Source organism: Mandrillus leucophaeus, unplaced genomic scaffold, assembly GCF_000951045.1.
Source record: "Mandrillus leucophaeus isolate KB7577 unplaced genomic scaffold, Mleu.le_1.0 Scaffold204, whole genome shotgun sequence".
Classification (NCBI taxonomy): domain Eukaryota; kingdom Metazoa; phylum Chordata; class Mammalia; order Primates; family Cercopithecidae; genus Mandrillus; species Mandrillus leucophaeus.
The window spans coordinates 3,064,008-3,071,975 of record NW_012102077.1 but is presented as its reverse complement, the minus strand read 5'-3'; positions in this window follow the sequence as shown (position 1 = coordinate 3,071,975).

The window sequence follows — 7,968 nt, the reverse complement described above, 5'->3', positions numbered from 1 at the left end:
CCGCCGCAGTTTTCCTTTTACGAAGTAACACTTCCTTTGAGGATGCGGAGAGGAAATTCTCTTTATGACAATACAGATACAGATTGAGCCTGGCTTCAGTTCACAAACCACAGGGACAATGACTGCCTTTTTGTAAAATCCCTTTAGAGCATGAAGCAGAATTCCCCCTAATTTAAATGAATTAACTATGGCACTGGGGAAGGCTTGATGGGTTCACAAAGACAGAAGGCCACACACAGCTGTCCCCCGTTGTCATCCTTGCATGCTGTTTGCTTTGTAAGGGAGATGGAGAAATCTATTTTTGTTTTTATTTGATTTGGTTAGTATTTTTCCACGTCTGGGTTTATTTGTAGCTACTGCACCTCCAGAATTTTTTGCCTTTGTCCTCATGTTGGAGGGGAGGTTTGGGGATTAAGATAATCAAGCAATACAAGGTAATTGAAGATAATTGAGGAAATGAAAGAAAATGAAAATTAGTCGTGCCCTGTCATTTGATTATTCGGCTTTAACTAGCATCAACATTTTGGAATGTTACTTTACTTTTATGTTTATGGTTGTATTTATGTATTAAACATCTGATCATAATATGTAATATACAATTTTTGAAACTTTAGCATTACATTTTTTCCTCTGGATTTTTTTCTTTCTTTCTTTTTTTTTTTTTTTTTTTTTGGAGACTGGGTCTCACTCTTGCCTAAGCTGGAATGAAGCAGTGAGATCTCAGTTCACTGCAGCCTCCCCCTCCCAGACTCAGCCGATCCTCCCTCCTCAGGCTCCCGAGTAGCTGGGACTATAGACATGCACCACCACGCCCAGCTAATTTTTTGTATTTTTTGCAGAGATGGTGTTTCATCATATTGCCTAAGCTGGTCTTGAGCGCCTGAGCTTAAGATTCCTGCCTCCTGCTTCAGCCTCCCAAAGTGTTAGGATTACAGGTGTGAGCCACTGTGCCCAGCCTTCCCTGGATTTTAACATTCAGATGATGAGCTTTTTCCTTCTAAAAATTATTCAAAAACATGTCATTGAATGGATGCATAAAAATGCATTAGAAAGTAATTATTGAATTTAAATTATGTTAGTCTTTGCATAAATAGCTACCCTTGAGTGACTATCCTTAAGGTAGAATTACTGATTTACTTTCTGTTTGTTTTTCCCCCAACTTTATTGAAGTATAATTGACAAAAATTACATACAGTTAAGGTATACAATGTGATGCTTTGGTATACGTTGTTGTGAAATGATTACCATAATTAAGCTAATTATCACCTCACATAGTACCTTTTTGTGGTGCAAATACTTAAGATCTAACTTCTTAGCACCTTTTAAGTGGGCAATACATTTATTAACGATAGTCACCATGCTGTAGGTTACCAGAATGTATTCATCTTACGACGGAAAGTTGCATCCTTTGAGCAAAATCTCCCCATTTCCCAACCCTCTGTTTTCACATAGTAACTACCCTTTTAGTCTGTTTCTTTGAGTTCAACTTTTAAAACTTCCATATTGAAATGAGATTGAGCAATATTTTTCTAGGTCTAGTTTGTCTCACTTAGCATAATGTCCTCCAGGTTCATCCTTGTTGTCACAAATGGCAGGATTTTCTACTTTTTGAAGGTGAATATTCCATTGTATGTATATATCACATTTCTCCATCCATCCATCCATCCATCCATCCATCCATCCATCCATCCATCCATCCTTCCATCCATCCGTCCATCGGTAGTTAAATTGTTTCCATGTGTTTTTGTGAATACTGCTTCAGTGAAAAGAGTGCAGATGTCTCTTTGAGAAAGTGATTCTGTTTCTTTGGGCATATACCCAGAAGTGAGAGTGCTGGATCATAGAGTAGTTCCATTTTTAATTTTTGAGGAACCTCAATACTGTTTTCCGTAAGGACTATACCAATTTACACTCCTACCAACAATGTATATGGGTTCCCTTTTCTCCAGGTCCTCGAGAACACTTCGTATTTTTGACATTTTCATCACAGCCATCTTAAGGTGTGAAGTGATATATGATTGTGGTTTTGTTTTGCAAGAAATTTATTTTTAAATTTTAAAAAAGTATTAATGGTACTTTGGAAAAATTCAAAATTTCTTCTCCATCTAACCATATAATATGGGCCTGGAAGGGCATATGATTCAAATGCCCTGTTAACCTTTCTTCTCTCTCCTTTGGCAGCACATTCGTTTAGTGCCTTGTTTTTCCAGGGTTTGGGGGAAATGGAAGAAAGGAAGGGAGGGAGAGAAGAGAGTAAGAATTAACCATCAAGCGTGGTTAATTCAGAGCATTCTCATTCTTTCATTCATTCAAAACTTTAAAAAGTAAGATCTCCCACGTGCAGTGTAGTGTGTTAGGCTTACTGGGGGTGCTGGAAAAGCAAATCAAACATAGATGATACCCTCAAGGGTCTGACAGCGCTCAGGGAAGATGTCACTCCCAGATATCCACGTGTACTATGTAAGAGGCTCCTGAGAGCTGCGTGTAGGATGAGCGAGGAAAGCCAGTGCATGGGCAGTTTCCTAAAGAACACTGTTAATTGTAACTTACTTTGTAGAGAACTAAACTTAATCACATAAATTACTTGGTGTAGAATATGTTGTTTTGAGTGAATGAATCTGATAACTTTGTATCAATCAGGGAGACCTGCAGACCATGAGAGGATTTCTTGTATTGATTAAACTTTGTTTAACTATGTGAGGTGCTGTGCAGTCAGTAGTAACCAACCCTCCAGTTACCTTAAGGTCTGAGGAGCACTAAAAACCAAGAGAGGGCCGGGCGTGTTGACTCACGCCTGTAATCCCAGCACTTTGGGAGGCCCAGACGGGCAGATCACGCAGTCAGGAGATGGAGACCATCCTGGTTCACATGGTGAAACACCGTCTCTACTAAAAGTACAAAAAATTAGCCTGGCGTGGTGGTGGGTGCCTGTAGTCCCAGCTACTCAGGAGGCTGAGGCAGAAGAATGGCGTGGATCCGGGAGGCAGAGTTTGCAGTGAGCTGAGATTGCGCCACTGCACTCCAGCCTGGACGACAGAGCAAGACTCTGCCTCAAAACCAACCAACCAACCAACCAACCAACCAACCAACTAACCAACCAACCAACCAACCAAGAGAGGTTAGCCCCTTCTTATTATGCAACAACTTTGAGTGGCTCAAAACTCAAGTCACACGCCATGTCAATGACTCCTTCTGAACAACGGCTGAGCTGCCATGGGTCTAGTTCAGAAGGAAAAGCACTGGGTTTCAGGGTCTCCCCTAAAGGGAATCAGCATAGCCCAACCCTGGAGTTAATTGACTTGGGTTATTTTGCTCGATAGATCAGAAGGCAGTAGTGTCCTATTGGATGGACACTAGTGAGCACTTCCCCACGACCTGCCTTCTTCCCCTGCCTCAGACATCCATAGGGTTACAAGTTTCCCTTTTGAGCTTGAATTCTGTCCACGGTGATTATGTTGATCAGATGAGAACACACGGCAGGAAGTGGGCCAAGAGGGGTGTAGGGGAAGAAGGGGATACAGTCCTTGGCCCTGGTCTAGGTGGGGGCTGCTGGGCTATGCTGATTCCCTTTAGGGGAGACCCTGAAACCCAGAGCTTTTCCTTCTGAACTAGATCCATGGCAGCTCAGCCCTTGTCTGGAAGGAGTCATTGACATGGCATGTGACTACTTGAGTCTTGAGGACAACATGTATGGACATGTGGAGCTGGGGGATGGATGGGAGAGGATGGGCGTCCGGCCAGTGGAGCAGTCTGTGACAAGGGCTGAAATGGAGCATTCCAGGTGCATGCAGGGGACAACCAGTGCTTAGTTTGACTGGAGGGTTTGGCATGGGAAGGGGAGGGCTGGAAAGATGAGAAAGGGCTGGGAGCAGATGTAGGTTACAGAATGTGAATTTTTAAAACTTAATTAATTTTTTTTAGAGACATAGACCCTATCACCTAAACTGGAGTGCAGTGGTGTGGTTATAACTCACTGCAGCCTTCAACTCCTGGGCTCAATTGATCCTCCAACCTGAGTCTCCCAAGTAGCTGGGACTACAGGGGTACACCCAACTCATTTTTAAATTTTTATTTTGTTATAGAGATGGGGTCTCACTATATTGCCCAGGCTGGTCTCAGACTCCTGGCCTAGGGTGATCCTTCTGCCTCAGCCTCCCCAAGCATTGGGATTACAGGTGTGAGCCATTGCACTTGGCCCAGAGTTTGGCTCTAGAGATACACTGAATACTTTTAGGAAGGGCTGTGAGGGGCTCAGAGCTTCGCTGTGGAGAGGTTCATCTTGCAATGGTAGGTGTGATGGATGGTGATAAGGAGGGACCAGAAACAAGGGCATCTGTTAGGAGGCTATGATGATGGTTCAAACAGTATTTAATGTAACAGGTAGGCACTTATGAAGGCAATCAAATGTTTGCCAGACCTGTAAGAATCTCAGTTCCTAAAGGAAATAATTCTCAAATAAAGGAGCAATTTGGGGATGGCATATAGTATGAATTTTTTTTTTTCTTTTTTTTTGAGATGGAGTCTCACTCTGTTGCCCAGGTTGGAGTGCAGGGGCGCGATCTCGGCTCACTGCAAGCTCCGCCCCCTGGGTTCATGCCATTCTCCTGCCTCACCCTCCCGAGTAGCTGGGACTATAGGCACCCACCACCATGCCTGGCTAATTTTTTTTGTATTTTTAGTAGAGATGGTGTTTCACCATGTTAGTCAGGGTGGTCTAGATCTCCTGACCTCGTGATCCACCTGCCTGGGCCTCCCAAAGTTCTGGGATTACAGGTGTGAGCTACCACGCCTCGCCAAGAATTTTCATTAATGAATCAACAAAATTGCTTTAAGATGAGTATGTCTGTGTTTATTCATTTGCACAGTGTATATTAGTTTGTTGTACTTGATGTTATCATCTTGTAGTGGTTAAAAGCATGGACTCTGGAACCAGATTGCTTAGATTCAAAATCGAGTCTTACCACTTGTTAGCCACAAGATCTTGGGTAAATTACTTAACCTTTCTGGGTTTCAGTACATGGCATGTAGGATGTGCTGCATCGATATTAACATTGTCATCCTGATTGTCATCGCCATCATCATCATCATTATCCAGTAACATTTATTCCTAATCTAATTGTCTATATAGGGTCTTTTCAGGATCTTAGGTATACCCCTGAGGAATTGCATTTGGCTAAGAGTGACACACCTTCCACTGTGTGGTCTTAAACTCCAAGGGTTAATTTTCAGAACATAACAAGAAGACTGGAGGTAGACAGTTGCTGGCATTGCTTTGGTGTCTTAAGATATCAGAGTAGGCATGGTGTGGTGGCTCACACCTGGAATCCCAGCACTTTGGGAGGCCAGGGTGGGCAGGTCACCCAAGGTCAGGAGTTTGAGGCCAGCCTGGCCAACATGGTGAAACCCCTTCTTTACTAAAAATACAAAAATTAGCTGGGCGTGGTGGTGCACCTATAATCCTAGCTACTCAGGAGGCTGAGGCACAAGAATTACTTGAACCTAGGAGGCAGAGGTTGCAGTGAGTGATCACGCCACTGCACTCCAGCCTGGGCAACAGAGTGAGACTCTGTCTCGAAGAAAAAAAAAAAAGATATTAGATTAACTGAAATTTTCTTGATCTCCTTCCTTCATGAACTCAAGATGACTGCTGCAACTCCAGCCATCATTTCTGTCTCGATGGCATAAAAGGGAAGGGTGAAAGGTCAGAAAGGTACCTGCAAGCTGAACAAGCTCTCTTTAAACTCCTTCCTGGAAACCCCACCTAAGGAATTCCACTGACATTTCATTGGCTCTCCCTGTTTTCAATGGATATTGGGAAAGGTCATTTCTCCAGAAACTTTGCCCCCCTCAAAAACAGAAATGTTGTTACTAAGAAAAAGGGAAAGATGGATATGAGATGGGAAATAGGGGCCACTGCCACACTGCAGGAAAGTGACCTCAAGGGTTTCAAAGAATTTTATAGAGGTTGATTGCCTTCTCCTGGACAGACAGATTTTGCTGGTCTATTTGTTTCATTTTTAGAATATATTAAGTTTTTGCCTTTAAGAAGTTTGTTCACGAAAGGAAGGACAATTACAGAAGGACATTAGGAACATAGAATGTTTGCAGTTCAATCAATTGTAGGTGTAGGGATAGAGGGAGAATCTTGGTTTACACTCACAGACGGCCCCGTGGGTCATGCACTGAGTCCTCCCTTATTAATGGTGAGGAAGACTGTTTGAGTCATATGGTCTGTATCCTTTCTATCATATTTCCACCCATAGCTACTTTGTCAATAATATAAAAACACCTTAGTACCATCATGAGAGGCACAAAAGGAAGGTTGTTAGCCCGATTTTGTAGATAAGGAAGATCACTGGGCCAGGTTTATTCATAAGGAAGGACACCATGACAACACATTACAATGACTTCCTAACCACAAGTCAGAGTCAAAGTTGAAAGCAAACCTGTGAATGCTGTCTAGGACGATCACACACCCGGAAGTAGGAGGTTTAGTTTTTAGGCCCAGGTCTGCAGTAAACAATTTATATTACTAAAAAAAACCCAAAAAAACAAAAAACCTGACTTAGCATCGTTGTGCCTTATTTCTTATTTTAAAATGGGAAATACTACTTACCTAGTTTTTTGTTTTTTGTTTTTTTTGAGGCAGAGTCTCACTCTGTGGCCCAAGCTGGAGTGCAGTGGTGTGATCTCAGCTCACTGCAACCTCCGCTTCCTGGGTTCAAGCGATTCTCCTGCCTCAGCCTCCTGAGTAGCTGGGACTACAGGCATCTGCCACCATGCCCAGCTAAGTTTTGTATTTTTTGGTAGAGATGGGGTTTCACCATGTTGGCCAGGCTGGTCTCAAACTCCTGACCTCGTGATCTGCCCCCTCTTCGGCCTCCCAAAGTACTGGGATTACAGGCGTGAGCCACTGCACCCAGCCCCTAAGTTCTTTTAAAAATTTTGATGAAATACACTGAACATAAAATTTACAGCGTTAACAGTGTTTACATGTACAATTCAGTGGTGGTAGGTAGATTCATATTCTTTTGTAACCATCACTGCCATCCATTTCTAGAACTCTTCATCTTGCAAAATTGAAGCTGAACCCACTAAACAAGAGCTCCCTGTTCCTCATTAGCCGTCGCCTGGCAACTGCAATTCTACTTTCTAGCCCGATGGACCTGACTACGTCAGGGACCTCAGATGAGTGGCATCATATAATAGTTGCCCTTTAGTGATGGGCTTATTTTACTCAGCATAATATCCTCCTGGTTCATTTGTGTTACAGCCTGTTTCCGAATTTCCTTCCTTTTTAAGGCTGAATAATATTCCACTTCATTGTTAGAGCATTTTGTGTACCTGTTCATTTGTTGATGGACATTCGGGTTGTTTCCACATTTTGGCTGTTGCAGATAATGCTACTATGAACATGGGTGTACAGAAATCTCTTTGAGATCCTGCTTTCGATTCTTCTGGGTATACACTTGGCCCTGTGGGTTGTGCATCTGCAGATTCAACCAACTGTGAACTGAAAATATTTGGAAAAAGAAACAAGAAAAATAACAATGCATCATGAAAAAACTAAAAAGAAAAAACGAGGCTGGGCGTGGTGGCTCGTGTCTGTAGTCCCAGCATGGGAGGCCAAGGCAGGCAGATTGCTTGAGTTTGAGACCAGACTGGTAACATAGTGAGACCTCATCTCAAAAAAACAAAAACAAGCAAAACAAAACAAAAAAACAACAACAAAAAAGAAAAAACAATACAGTGCAACAACTATTTACACAGCCTTTACATTGCGCCAGGTATTATAAGTAATCTAGAAATGATTTAAAGAATAAGGGAGGATGGGGGCCGGGCGCGTTGGCTCACGCCTGTAATCTCAGCACTTTCGGAGGCCGAGGCGGGCAGATCACAAGGTCAGGAGATTGAGACCATCCTGGCTAACACGGTGAAACCCCGTCTCTACTAAAAATACAAAAATTA